General features: G+C 45.3%; 1 long non-coding RNA gene across 1 annotated transcript; it reads right to left on the bottom strand.

Moving 5' to 3' along the window:
* Positions 1-2,018: 2,018 nt before the first annotated feature.
* LOC148143023 (uncharacterized) lies at positions 2,019-13,130 on the bottom strand. The gene is made up of 3 exons (XR_015751093.1): positions 12,898-13,130; positions 5,134-5,236; positions 2,019-2,278 (listed from the first exon to the last, which is right to left on the bottom strand). It is a non-coding gene; the product is annotated as an uncharacterized LOC148143023 (long non-coding RNA).
* Positions 13,131-15,697: the final 2,567 nt, after the last annotated feature.

Below are 15,697 nucleotides of genomic sequence, written 5' to 3'. Positions count from 1 at the left end.
TGCAGGGGATTGAAAGAATGACGGCCGAGTGCGTTTATTAACTGGACTATCAACCCAGTTCCAGTGGCTCCCGAGTTCGATTCCCACCGCGACAGATGGTGGAATTCGAATTTGGTCAGAAATCTGGAGTTCAGAATCTAATGGTGAAACCATTGTCGGTGGGGTGGGGGTGGAAGAAAACCCCCATCTGATTCACTCAGTTCTTTTTTAGGGAAGACTTGAGCAGTTATTAGAGCAGTCGTCCTAGCTGCATCCTTTACCCGGTCTGGCCTACACGTGACCCAAGCCCCACAACAGTCTGGTGGACTCTACGCTGCTCATCCAACTTGATTGGAATACAGGTTGAAATTGCTGAGTGAGGCAATACTTCCTCCAGGTTAAGGCTGTACCAAGGATGCAGTTACAAAGGGACGACTCAGTGGTGACCAATAATGAAGAAAGTGAGGGGTTGCACTTTGACCTTGAGCGATTTTTTAAAAATTGCTACTTTTTCTACACCTTTCTGCTGGGAGATTCTGAAGCTGTAACAAAGTTGGGTCACAATAAAGATTACCTGAACTTCACACTGAGCTCAGACTCTCACTGAGAGCTTTAAACTGCAACAGGTTTTTGTTTTAAAACTGCTCATTTTACATGTGAAAGTGAGAACTGCTGATGCTGGAGATCAGAGTCAAGATTAGAGTGGTGCTGGCAAAGCACTGCAGGTCAGGCAGCATGCGAGGACCAGGGAAATTGACATTTCGGGCAAAAGCCCTTCCTCAGGTTTTTGCCAGAAACGTTGATGTTCCTGCTCCTCAGATGCTGCCTGACCTGCTGTGCTCATTTCTGACAGTCTCCTGTACTATGTTTCCAATGTTGTGTATCAGTTGCAGCAGTGAATGAGTAGCCAGCATTGTTATAAATTGTAAAATTTTCAGGAGTGCAATGTCATCAGCATTGTAGTTTCCTGGCAGCACTGAGAAGTGTGTGCTTGGTTCACTAGACATGATGTGGAGGTGACATGATGTGGAGGTGCCGGTGTTGGACTGGGGTGGATAAAGTTAAAACTCAACACCAGGTTATCGTCCAACTGGCTTATTTGGAAGCACGAGCTTCTTCATTGGGTGTTTGTGGAACAGGATCATAAGACACAACCACCTGATGAAAGAGCAGTGCTCCAAATGCTAGTGCTTACAAATAAGCTTGTTAGAGTATCATCTGGTATTGTGTGAAATTTAACTTCGCACACCCCAGTCCAACAGCGGCATCTCCAAATCAGGTACATAGTTCTTTGAAAGTTGCATCATTGGGACACAGGGTAGTGAAAGAGGCCAGTCAGGAGCCCTGGAGGACCGGAAGGTGACTGGTCCTTCTGCCAATCAGAGCCTACCTATTGTCTGAATGCAGACGTTGGAACATGAGCTTCGGAAGCTGCTGCTGCTCTCTCTGAATGAAGATTGAGTTTGCTCCAGACTGTAACCTCCTTATTCTGTCAACCATCTGAGTGTATGGTACTCTCTTCACAACTCCTTTTCCATGATTTTCATTCTGGGCTTCAATTTACGACTTGCAGCAACCGAAAGGAAAGGGAATGAACTCACGGAGTGGACAGAATCAGGAAAAGTTTGTTTATAAACAGAGTGGTTCACGTGTGGAGTGAATGTAAAGAGGAAGTGGTGGATGCACATTCAGATGCAACGTTTAAAAGACATTTGGATAAGTATATGAAGAGGCACGGTGCGGAGGGATATGGGCCAAACACTGGCAAGTGGCACCAGTTTAGTTTGAGAACGTAGGCAGCATGGAATAGTTGGACTGAAGGGTCCGTTTCTGTGCTGTCTAATGTAACTGTTCTGTCGTGGTCTTAAAACCATTTTCTTGCCTTCCACCTTCAACGTGGATACTGTACCTGCATCCAACACATAAACCATTCAAAATAAAAAAAAACACCTCCTGCGCACAAAGAAATCCACACTTTATTGTTCAAAAATCAGATGAACTCAGCCTTGAATATATTCAATGACCCCCTAACTGCAGGAAGACATCCCCACTTCTAATCTCAGTTCAGCTTGCTAATATACCACTTGCCTTGCTGCACCTGTCTGACAACTGGCATTGACTGATGTAGAAGGATGCTGCTAATCAAAGCACTGATCACAGGATGGTCTGGTGTCAGCTCAGATTTCAGGCCCTGATTTCTGTCCCGTGTTGATCCTCCTGTTCCCACAGACTAAGATGTCGGTCTGTTCTCAGCTCTGCTGGATTTCTGTTAAAGCTTTGACCCCGCCTTTTATAACTTCTGGAACGATAAAATATTCAATCAAGACCCAACCCACAATCTCCCAGCCTGTCAACCATCCTGATACAAGGTGCAGTCATAGCAGGGAATCAAACAAGAAAAAATGAAACAAAAATCATAAATAGGCGCACGTGCTTAATGTTTGTTCATGAGGAAGTAAACCAGGAATAGGGGTCTCTCAGGAATCTTACAGTGCCCTACTTGAGGAATTCTGTCACCCTTACATCTATTAGTATCCAGCTATGAATTACAACAACATTTACACCAACAGGAATAAAGCATCAGCTATCAAATAGACAGAGATATACAGCACGGACACGGACTTTTTCTCTATCTCATGCACACATGATAGATCATCCATGGTGGGAGTTTGTCTTTGTAGCATGATGTTTGCAAATACATTCTACTTTGCTGAAAGACTGCACAATCTGCAGGCAGTCAATACATGTAATATATTGTAAATTCCACTTTGAAAATAGATAATGGGCCCACTACTTTTTGGATGTGAGCATAAGTGGTATAGTAAGTAAGTTTGCTGATGACACCAAAATTGGAGGTGTAGTGGACAACGAAGGAGGTTACCTCAGATTACAATGGGATCTTGATCAGATGGGCCAATGGGCTGAGAAGTGGCAAGTGAAATCTAATTTAGGTAAATGTGAGGTGCTGCATTTTGGGAAAGCAAATCTTAGAAGGACTTGTACACTTAATGGTAAGGTCCGAGGGAGTGTTGCTGAACAAAAAGACCTTGGAGTGCAGGTTCACAGCTCTATGAAAGTGGAGTCGCAGGTCAATAGGATAGTGCAGATGGCATTTGGTATGCTTTCCTTTATTGGTCAGAGTATTGAGTATAGGAGTTGGGAGGTCATGTTACAGCTGTACAGTTGGAATATTGCATGCAATTCTGGTTTCCTTCCTATCAGAAAGCCCTATGCAATGTTTGTTTTTGTTTCGTGGGCGGCACGGTGGCACAGTGGTTAGCACTGCTGCCTCACAGCTCCAGAGACCTGGGTTCAATTTCCGCCTCAGGCGACTGACTGTGTGGGTTTCCTCCGGGTGCTCTGGTTTCCTCCCACAGTCCAAAGATGTGCAGGTCAGGTGAATTGGCCATGCTAAATTGCCCGTAGTGTTAGGTTAAGGGTAAATGTAGGGGGTATGGGTGGGTTGCGCTTCGGCGGGGCGGTGTGGACTTGTTGGACCGAAGGGCCTGTTTCCACACTGTAAGTAATCTAATTAATGATTGCTGCAACCTATTCTAAAATATGAAAGACTTAACAATCCAGGTTTGTTCAATATATCAGTTCAGTGGCAGGGCACTGTAATGTTTTCTGATAAATTCTGTGCCATATGATATTATTGTCCACAATCACCTGATGAAGAAGCAGTGCTCCGAAGCTCGTGTTTCCAAATAAACTGTCGGACTTAGCCTGGTGTTGTGAGATTTTTAACTTTGTCCAGGTTCAGATAGTGCCCAGGGATGTGCAGGTTTGGTGCATTAGTCAGGGGTAAATGTTGAGCAATAGGGGAATTGTGTGGGTGGGTTACCTTTCGGAGGATCGGTGTGTAGTCTTTGGGCCAGTTGGCCTGCTCCCACACTGTGGGGAGTCTCTGAAGGGGAAGGGATTTTTGTAAACTGTGCAAGGCAATGCAGGCGTAGTGTGGGGGCCTGCTGTTGGCCTTGCCCCGCCCTTTGCTCCTTTCCCCTGTTGTGGAGTTGTCTAAAAAACAGCTACTCTTTCTCTGCCCTTTTTGCTGGGGGAGGGGGAGGGAATCTGAAGCTGTAACCATGTTGGGACACAAAATAAAAGGTAACCAGAACGTACTGCTGGGCTCAGGCTCTCATCGAAAGCTCCAAGCGGTTTTTGTTTTAAAGCTGCTCATTTCTTGCAGCCTTCTGCACTAAGTTTCCAATGTTGTGTATTAGATGGAGCAGTGAATGAGTAGCTGGTTTCGTTAGATACTATAAATTTTTCAGGAGTGCATCGTTCATCGGCAGTTTACTGGCAGCACTGGGAAGTAGGGGCTGTGTTCACTAGAAACGAGGTGGATGTGCTGCTGTTGGACTAGGTTGGACACGGTTTAAAAATCACAACACCAGGTTATAGTCCAACAGGTTTATTTGGAAGCACCAGCTTTCGGAGTGCTGCTCCTTCATCGGGTAACTGTGGAGCAGGATCATAAGACACAGAGTTAAGAGCAAAAGATCAATGTCATGCAACTGATGATATATTGACAAACGTAGATTGTTGTTAAATCTTTCATCTTTTAGAATGGGTTGCAGGTTTTAGTTCATTAATGTGTACATCGCAGTACTACTATTAAGTCATATTCTCAAGATCACTTAAGGTCTTTTTAAAAAACAGGTGACATCTCAGTCCAGACAATGCATGAAAGGTGTGAGAGTATCCCAATCTTAAATCGGACTGGTTCTATTTCCAAACTAGGAATTTATAAAATATTACATGGATTGACTACCTGCATATTGTGCGTTTTGTGCAAAATTGAATGTATCTGCAAATATAATTCTGCAAATGCACCACATTGTTATATGTATGTGTGCAGCATGAGTGCGCGTGTAAGAGAGTATGTGTGCACATGCTTGGTAAAGTGAGTGTGATGGAGGAGAAGCCTGTGAAAGGGTGTGTGTGTTGAGGGGGGCGTGTATGTGTGTATGTCTGAGAGAGAACATGTGTATAGATAAAAGGTGAGGGGTTACATTTTGCCAAAATAAGGAAGGGCCGGGCTTGTACAGAGGGATATGGTGGGGGGCGGGGTGGGGGGGTTCAGATATATACTTCTTTGAAAGTTGCATCACTGGTTGGAAGGAAGCTTCAGAAGGCATTCAACACACTTACCTTAATTGTTCACACCATTGAATAAAGGAGCTGGGACAATGTTGAAGTTGTACAGGATGTTGGTGAAGCCACTTGTAGAGTACTGAGAATGCTTCTGGTGGCCCTGTAATAGGAAGAATTCTATTAGAAAGGGTTCAGTAAAGATTTACCAGGATGTTGCCAGGACTGGAGGGTTTGAGTTGTAAGGAGAGGCTGAGACACTCTTCACTGGAGCACAGGAGGTTGAGGGGTGACCTCATTTGAGATTTATAAAATCATGAGGGTTATAGGGAAGATGAACATCAAACACAGAAAGGAGCATGCGCGGTTATGTCGAGTGACAGGGGAAGAAATTGTGGCATTTGGACACTTTAAATCTGCTAGGAGAGAACACTGCGCATGCCGGAAGACTGGAGGTTGGCTAATGTGGTGCCACTGTTTAAGAAGGGTGGTAAGGACAAGCCAGGGAACTATAGAACAGTGAGCCTGACATCGGTGACGGGCACGTTGTTGGAGGGAGTCCTGAGGGACAGGTGGTACATGTGTTTGGAAAGGCAAGGACTGATTAGGGATAGTCAACATAGCTTTTTGTGTGGGAAATCATATCTCAAATTTTGAGTTTTTGAGGAAGTAAAGAGGATTGAGGAGGGCAGAGCGGTAGATGTGATCCATATAGACTTCAGTAAGGCGTTCGACAAGGTTCCCCATGGGAGACTGTTTAGCAAGATTAGATCTCATAGAATACAGGGAGAACTAGCCATTTGGATACAGAACTGGCTGAAAGGTAGAAAGGTGATGGAGGGTTGTTTTTCAGACTGGAGGCCTGTGACCAGTGGAGTGCCAGAAGGATCGGTGCTGGGCCCTCTACATTTTGTCATTTACATTAATGATTTGGATGCGAGTATAAGAGGTACAGTTAGTAAGTTTGCAGATGATACCAAAATTGGAGGTGCAGTGGACAGTGAAGAGGGTTACCTCAGATTACAACAGGATCTTGACCAGATTGGCCAATGGGCTGCGAAGTGGCAGATGGAGTTTAATTCAGATAAATGTGAGGTGCTGCATTTTGGGAAAGCAAATCTTAGCAGGACTTATACACTTAATGGTAAGGTCCTAGGGAGTGTTGCTGAACGAAGACACCTCAGAGTGCAGGTTCATATCTCCTTGAAACTGGCGTCACAGATAGATAGAACTGTAAAGGTGGTGTTTGGTATGCTTTCCTTTCTTGGTCAGAGGATTGAGTACAGAAGTTGGGAGGTCATGTGGCTGTTGTACAGGACATTGGTTAGGCCACTGTTGCAATATTGTGTGCAATTCTGGTCTCCTTCCTATTGGAAAGATTTTGTGAAACTTGAAAGAGTTCAGAAAAGATTCACAAGGATGTTGCCAGGGTTGGAGGATTTGAGGTATAGGGAGAGGCTAAACAGGTTGTGGTTATTTTCCCTGGAGCGTCGGAAGCTGACGTTTACAAAAGGGGCATGGATAGGATAGATAGACAAAGTCTTTTCCCTGGGGTGGGGAGTCCAGAAGTCAAGGGTATAGGTTTAGGGTGAGAGGGGAAAGATATAAAAGAGACCTACTGGGAAACTTTTTCACACAGAAAGTGGTACGTGTATGGAATGAGCTGTCAGAGGAAGTGGTGGAGGCTGGTACAATTGTAACATTTAAGAGGCATTTGGATGGGTACATGAATAGGAAGGGTTTGGAGGGATATGGGCCAAATGCTGGCAGGTGGGACGAGATTGGGATGGGATATCTGGTCGGCATGGACGGGTTGGACCGAACGGTCTGTTTCCATGCTGGTTCAGCAAAAACCATTCACGCTCTTTGCTGTCTGCAAAAATGGCGCAAATCCTTCTTCAAATGGACCAATGAGAAGCCAATTGTTGACTTGCAGCAACTGAAGAAAGTGAGTGAATCCAGGGAGGGGACAGAGTCGGGAAACGTTGGTCCAGGTCTGTATCTCAATTGGCAAACACATGGCAAATGCAGTCCCACAGCGTGAAGTTATAGCCTCAGTTACGAACAAATAACTGCTGAAAGGAGGTGCGTTGTTTAAATTGTGACATATTGGGATGTGGAGAAAGTGAGGACTGCAGATGCTGGAGATGACAGTTGAAAAGTGTGGCACTGGAAAAGCACAGCAGATCAGACAGCATCCGAGAAGCAGGAGAATCAACGTTTCAGGCATGAGCCCTTCCTCAGGAATGATGTGTGGATGTAAAAGGTGGCCTCAGCATCCTTCCACACCAGTCACTGCCAGTTGTCAGACAGGTGCAGCAAGCAATCAGCAAGGCAAGTGGTATATTAGCAAGAGGAAATGAGTTCAGAAGTCTCTGCAGTTAGGGGGTCATTGAATATATTCAAGGCTGAGTTCGTCTGATTTTAGGACAAGAAAGAAGTGGATGTTTCTGGGGGAAGGCAAGTAAAATGATTTTAAGACCAGTACAGAACAGTTAAAGGGTCATACAGCACAGGAACAGACCCTTCAGCCCAACTAGTCCATGCTGACTATATTCACAAACTAAACTAGTCCCACCTACCTGTATTTGGCCCATATCCCCCTGAACCTTTCCTATTCATGTACTTATGCAAATGTCTTTTAAATGTTGTTACACAACCAGCATCCACTATTTCCTCTGGACATTTATTCCACACACAAACCACTCTGTTTACAAAAAAGGTGCTCCTCATCTCTTATTAAAATCTTTCTCCTCTCACCTTAATTTGCGGCCTAATCTTGAAATGACACATGCCGTTCACCTTATCTATGCCCCTCATGGTTTTGGAAACCTCTATAAAGAGAACAAAGAACCTTACAGCACAGGAACAGGCCCTTCAGCCCTCCAAGGCTATGCTGATCGAGATTCTCTATCTAAACCTGCCGCCTATTTTCTAAGGATCAGTATCCCTTTGTTCCCTGCCGATTCATGTATCTGTCTAGATACATCTTAAATGACGCTATCGATCCCAGCCCTACTGCCTCCACTGCATGAGGCACCCACCACCCTCTGCGTAAAGAACTTTCCATGTAGATCTCCCTCAAACCTTTCCCCTCTCACTTTGAACTCGTGACTCCTAGTAATTAAGTCTTCCCCTATGGGGGGAAAAAAATTATTCCTATCCACCCCTATCTACATGCCTCATGGTTTTATAGGCCTCAATCAAGACCCCTCCTCAACCTCCTTATTTCCAATGAAAATACTCCTAATCTACTCAACCTCTCCTCATAGTTAGCGCTCTCCATAACAGGCAACATCCTGGTGAACGTCCTCTGCACCCTCTCCAAAGCATCCATATCCTTTGGGAAATCTGGCGACCGGAATTGTACAGCAGTATTCCAAATGTGGCCGAACCAAAATCTTATATAACTTCAACATGGCCTGCCAGCTCTTGTACTCAATACTCCGTCCGATGATGGAAAGCATGTTGTATGCTGCCTTAACCACTCTACTGACAGACATTGTTCTCTGAAGATGGCAATAGATCTGAACACCCAGATCTCTCCGTACATCAATTTCCCCCAGGACCTTCCCATTTAATGTATAGTTTGCTCTCGAATTGCACCTTCCAAAATGCATCACCTCGCATTTGTCTGGATTAAACTCCATTTCTCTTCCCAACTCTCCAATCTATATTCTGCAGTATCATCTGACAGTCCCCTTCACTATCTGATATTCCATCAATCTGAGCGTCATCTGCAAACTTGCTAACGAGGCACCCGACACCTTCACCTTTCAACCTCCTGTGCTCCAATGAAAAAAGTCCCAGCCTTCCCTTCAATCGGTGTGAATTCTGTCTGGGTCCCAATGTCGAGTCAGCCTGACATTTTGGATAGAAAAGCTCTGCATTTAAATTACGTTCTTGAGAAAGTTACTGAAAACAGGTTCTGGGATTAACATACCAAAGAACAGAACCCCATTCTAAAAGATGGAAGATTTAATCTAAATTGTTAAATGTATCACATCTCCATGACACTGGACTCCTTTGGCTATAAATTCTGTGATCATGATCTTATTCTCCACAACCACCTGATAAAAGAGCAGAACTCCAAAAGCTAGTGCTTTCATGTTATGGCAGTAGCGGGAGGTGTGGGCTGTATTCACTAGAAACAATGAAGCAGTTAGATACCACACATTTGAGGGGGAAGGGTGTATTACATGACCTCCCAACTCCTATACTGAATGCTCTGAGCAATGAAGGAAAGCAAACCAAAAGCCTTCTTCATTATTCTATCCACCTGAGACTCCACTTTCAAGGAACTATGAACCTGCACTCCAAGGTCTCTTTATTTTGCAACATTCCCCTAACTGCATCAGTCCTGCCTGGATTGCTTGACCAAAATGCAAACCTCAGACTTCTCTAAATTAAACTCCAACTGACACTCCTCGGCTCATCAGCCGATCCCAAAAATTCTAATTTATAGTGAACTCTCTTTCCTCTATTATTCCCTAGAAGCGGAAAATCTCCATCCCAAACTCTCTCCGTCCGTTTTCACTTTGTTGAAAGTGGAAGAATGGGATTGAGAAACTGATCAGCGATGATTGAATGGAATGAGCAGACCTGGTGGTCTAATTTCTGCTCCTTTGTCTTGTGGTCTCTTGCTGTCCTGGACACCGTGAGAGAGAATTGGGACCAGCATTGAACCGATCATGACTGGATATGGATCTACCTGCATCTAGGTGGATGGGCTGGGACTTTTTCACTGGAGCATAGGAGGTGGAGATGTGACCTTATCAAGGTTTATAAAATCATGAGGGGAGAGATGAGGTGAATGACAGGTGTCCTTCCCCGAGGCTGGGGGTTTCAAGATGAGGGAGCAAATTTTGAATGTGAGAGGAGAAAGAGATTTTAAAAAGACTTGAAGGGCACAATATTTTTTCTATACAGAGTGTGGTTCACGTGTGGACTGAATGTCCAGAGGAAGTGGTGGGTGCAGGTACAGATACAAGGTTTAAAAGACATTTGGATAATTACATGATTAGGAAATGTTCAGAAGGGTATGGGCCAAAACACTGGCAGGTGGGACTGGTTTAGCTGGTGAACATAGTCAGCATGGACTAGTTGGACTGAAGGGTCTGTTTCTGTGCTGTATAGTTCTGTAACTCGGTTCTGTACTTGTCTCAAGACCATTTTCTTGCCTTCCCCATAAATATCCACATAAGAATCAGATGAACTCAACCTTGAATATATTCAATGACCTGAAAATGTGTTGCTGGAACAGCGCAGCAGGTCAGGCAGCATCCTGGGAACAGGAGAATCGACGTTTCGGGCATAAGCCCTTCTTTAGGAATCAAACGTCAATTCTCCTGTTCCCTGGATGCTGCCTGACCTGCTGCGCTGTTCCAGCAACACATTTTCAGCTCTGATCTCCAGCATCGGCAGACCTCACTTTCTCCTCGAATATTCAATGACCCCCCAACTGCAGGAAGACATCCCCGCTTCTGAACTTAATTCCTCTTGCTAATACACCACTTGCCTTGCTCATTGCCTGCTGCACCTGTCTGACAACTGGCACAGAAGGACACTGATGTCCCTCTGAACATCCACGCATCATTCTTGATGAAGGGCTTGCGCCCAAAACCTTGACTGTCCTACTGCTCGGATGCTGCTTGACCTATTGTGCTTTTCCAGCACCACACGTTTTGACTCTAATCGCCAGCATTTCCAGTCCTCACTTTCTCCACATCCCAATATATCACCATTTAAACAATATACCTTTCTACTTTTTTTCACAGCAAAGGCTGTAACTTTATGTTGGGGTACTGTATTTGCCAACTGTGGCCTTCTCTACATCGGGGAGCACGAGCATACACTTGGGGAACGGTTCGCCGAGCATCGCAGCAAGGTCTGCAGAGGCCGACCGGACCTCCCAGTCACCACCCATTTTCATTCCCCTTCCCACTCCCTTTCTGACATGACCATTTTTGGCCCCATCCATTGCCACAACAAACCACAGTGCAAATTGGAGGAACAACATCTCATCTTCCACCTGAGCAGTCCACAGCCCGAAGGACTCAACAGTGAGTTCTCCAATTTCAAATAACCTCCCTTCTGAGCCCCTGCCCCTCCACCTCCCTGCCACCAACTAAGTTCCTTCCTCACATTCACCAACCAGGTCGAACCCTCTACCTATTTACACCTATCCCCAGTTCATCACCCTGCCCTCAGCATACCCTTGTTCTGCAGCTCTCTCAAAACTCACCCCCAGTCCTGAACAAGGGTTACACCCGAAACGTCGACTTCTCCACCTCCTGATACTGCCTGGCTTGCTGCATTCTTACAGACTCCTGCCTGTCTGTATTGCCAATTGAGACACAGGCATGGACTAACTTTTCCAGAGTCTATCCCCTCGTTGGATTCATTCCCATTCCTTTCAGTTGCTCCAAGTCAACAATTGAACCCCAGAATGAAACGTAAATGGAAAAGGGGGTGAGAAAAGAGAGTGCTGTACTCACAGATGTTGGACAGAGGAAGGAAGTTGCAGTCTGAGGTGAAGCTCAATCTTCATTCAGTGAGAGAGGAGGAGCAGGACCTTAAGAAGCTCATGGTCCACCTTCCGCATTCAGACAATAGGGGAGCTCCAATAGGCATGAGGACAACTCTCCTTCTGGTCCTCCAGTGCTCCTTATTTGTCCATCAAAAGTAGGTCTCGCCCCTTTTCTGCCAACAGCGAGGAACATGCCCAATGTTTTGGTGACACCGGCAAACATGTGCCCTGCTTGTTGACACTGAGGAGTGTACACAATATGCTCTGTAGCAATGCTGATGTTATTGACAGATTAAGTGTCCATATGCCTCAGAGAACAAAAAGGATTAGAGCCATAATTTGTTTTACACTATGTGTCTCGATATTTTATTGCTTTTGCATTTGTCTGGCTGCTCAATGTTTTTATGTCTTTTCCTCAGTGTTGGGGTGAAGTTCACAACTAGAGGGCACAGGTTTAGGGCGAGAGCAGAAAGATATAAAAAGGTACCTAAGGGGCAACGTTTCCATGCAGAGGGTGGTGCATGTATGGAATGAACTGCCAGAGGAAGTAGTGGAAGCCGGTATAATTACAGCATTTAAAAGGCATCTGGATGGGTCTATGAATAGGAAGGGTTTAGAGGGATATGAGCCAAGTGCTGACAAATGTGACTAGATTAATTTAGGATATTTGGCTGGCATGGACAGGTTGGACCAAATGGGTCTGTTTCCGTGCTGTACATCTCTATGACTTTAAATAATAAAAAGTATATTTTCCAAGTAACAAACTATACCCAGTTAAAAATCACACAATACCAGGTTATAGTCCAACAGGTTTAATTGGAAGCACACTAGCTTTCGGAGCGATGCTACTTCATCAGCTGACTACTTCATTGTAGTCCTGTTGGACTATAACCTGGTGTTGTGTGAGTTTTAACTTTGTACATCCCTGTCCAATACTGGCATCTCCAAATCATAACTATACCCATATTAACAAGGTTTACTACACCACACACTTGACCAACCATTCTCAACAGATCCTGCCCCTTCAATGCCTGAGGAACATACACATGCTGGTGCATAATTTCCTTCACTAGTATTTACAACTACCCTCAGCAATTGCACAAGTAACAGCAAAGGGTAAACAGCACAAGGATTAAACACACAGTGAGGGGCAAACAGCACAAGGATTAAACACACAGTGAGGGGTAAACAGCACAAACGCCAGTAAAAGCAGATGGAAAGTGAGTGTAAAATGTCACTATGACAGGACAGGCCCCACATTCCTTCCCCTCCGTCCCCCCCACAACCTGCCTCACCTTTCACCTCCCGGGCCCAGTACCTTCCAGGTGGCCCCATAGTTGACACAGGGGCCGCCCCACGACCAGTAGAACTCCACCACCCAGGCGGCCGACGAGTTCCCAAGCAGGCCCTTAACCCCATCCGCCTCCAGAATGCTCACCGGCTCCTACCTGCTGTACAGCCGGCCGGTGTGGCCGTGACACAGCAGCTGCGCCAGGAAGGCGGCGGTGCCCAGTGACGGGTGTCTGCCCCGGGCCGCACGGCGCCATTTTCCTAACGGTCACCCTCCCGCCGCTTCCCCGCTCGAGCGACTTCTCCTCCCAACCGCCTTCGCCCCCGCGTGACGTCTGCACGGGGGAATGGGCGGGGCCGGGGGAGCCTCACCGTCACCAAGCAACAGCCACCTCGCGCTACAACTGCTCATTCACAAAAACAAACTCTCCTGTCTCGCTCTGCAGCTGCAGGGGGGACACTGCCACGTTTCCAGGAGCCCTGTCTACATTGGGAAAGCTCACGGCTCAATTTAAACAGATATTCCGACATCTAACGGAACGGCGTCATATCTAAAGGGGGCAATCTGCATTTTAAAGGGACACGGACATTTTAACGATATTTCTGCAAATAAAGAGGTTTAAATGGACGAGATTACATTTCAAAGGGATGTGGGCACATTCAAAGGGATATCTTCATATGTAAAGTGACGCAGTTATATCTAAATGAATCTACATTTCGAAGAGATGTTGCCCTATTTATAAGTAGAGACAATAGGTGTGAATTCTGTCTGTGTCCCAATGTTGAGTCAGACTGACATTTTTCTTAGAAAAGCTCTGCATTTAAATTACATTCTTGAGAAGGTAAGTTATAGATTCGGGTGTAGGTTAGGGAGGATTGGCCGTGCTAAGTTACCCATAGTGACCAGGGATGTACAGGTTAGGGTGGCTTGGCCACGGGAAATACGGAGTAAGGGGTTGGGTATGGTTGGGATACTGTTCAGAGGGCCAGAGAGGAATCGATGGGCTGAATGGCCCGCTTCCACATTGTCGGAATTCGATGACCCTCCCCACCAAAGGAGCATTTTATCTGCATCTATCCTGTCAAGCCCCTTTCAGAATTCTACCGGTTTCAATAAAGGTATACAGCACAGAAACAGACACTTCGGTCCAATTCGTCCATGCCGACCAGGATTCCAAACTAAACCAGTCCCACTTGCCTGCATTTGGCCCATATCCCTCTAACCTTTCCATTCACGTACCCATCCAAATGCTGTTTCAATGTTGTCACTGTACCTGCATCTACCACATCCTCAGCAAGTTAATTCCACGTGGAAATCACCCTCTTTCAAAATGTTGCCCCTCCGGTTCCTTTAAAATCTTTCTCCTCACATTAAAAAAAATGCCCCCTAGTTTTGAGCTCGCCGACGCTAAGCAAGAGCCCTTTGTTATTCACCTTACCTCCAATCCTCATGATTTTATCAATCTCAATGAGGTCACCCCCCCAACTTCCTGTGCTCCAGTGAATAAAGTCCCAGCCTCTCCTTATAACCTCAAACCCTCCAGTCCTTACAACATCCTGGTAAATCTTTATTAAACCCTCTCTAATAGTATTCTTCCTATTACAGGGCCAACAGAACTGTACTGAGTACTCTAAAAGTGTTACATATTAATGAACCAACGCCCACACCCATTCTAAGAGATGAAGACTATCTAAGTTTGTTCAATATATTCTATCAGTTGCATGACACTGAGTTCTGTGTCTTATGATGCTGTTCCATGAGGCTTATGTGTTGATGAGGCAAGATGGAACAGATGAGGCGATGGAGAATTACAAATCACGTAGGAAGGATTTAAAGAGAGAGTTAAGAAGAGCAAAGAGAGGACAGGAGCAGCCTTTAGCAAATAGAATACAGGAAATCACTCAAGCTTTCTATAGATATGTGAGGAATAAAAGGATGATTAGGGTAGGAATAGGGCCAGTCAAAGACAGAAGTGAGAAGTTGAGCATGGACCCTGTATCGGTGTTCACTCAGGAAAAGAATGAGTTACGAGATATTCGACTCGAAACGATCGAGGTTAGTTATACACAGGTGTTATCAATTTGAGAAGGAGTGAAAGTAGACAAGTCCCCTGGGCTGGATGGGATTTATCCAAGGATTCTCTGGGAAGCTAGGGAGGAGATAGCAGAGCCTTTGGCTTTGATATTTGAGTCGTTATTGTCTACGGGTTTAGTACCCGAGGACTGGAGGATTGCAAATATTGTGCCCTTGTTCAAGTAGGGCAGCAGAGATGACCCAGGTAATTATAGACCAGTGAGCCTTACATCTATTGTAGAAAAGATTTTGGAAAGGATTATAAGAGAAGATTTAAAATCATCTAGTAAGCAACAATTTGATTTCAGATAGTCAACATGGTTTCGTGGAGGGCAGGTCGCGTCTCACAAATCTCATTGAGTTCTTTGAGAAGGTGACCAAGCATGTAGATGAGGGTAGGGCAGTTGATGTGGTATACTTGGACTTCAGTAAAACCTTTGATAAGGTTCCACATGGTAGGCTGATGGAGAAAATGCAGAGGCATTGAATTGAGGGTGATTTAGCAGTTTGGATTAGAAACTGGAAGAAGGCAGCGAGTGGTGGTTGATGGAAAATATTCAGTCTGGAGTCTGATTACTAGTTTCGGGACCACTGGTGTTTGTCATTTTTATAACTGACTTAGACACAGGTATAGGTGGATGGATTAGTAAATTTGCAGACGACACTAAAGTCGGTGGAGTACTGGACAGTTTGGAAGAATGTTACAGGTTGCAGGGGGAAATTTGGATAAA

This window comes from Chiloscyllium plagiosum, unplaced genomic scaffold (assembly GCF_037043375.1).
Source record: "Chiloscyllium plagiosum isolate Xiang-an unplaced genomic scaffold, Cpla_swu_hap1 HiC_scaffold_27, whole genome shotgun sequence".
NCBI lineage: Eukaryota > Metazoa > Chordata > Chondrichthyes > Orectolobiformes > Hemiscylliidae > Chiloscyllium > Chiloscyllium plagiosum.
The sequence above is the reverse complement of the archived record's forward strand: the minus strand, read 5'-3'. Positions and strand labels throughout refer to the sequence as shown.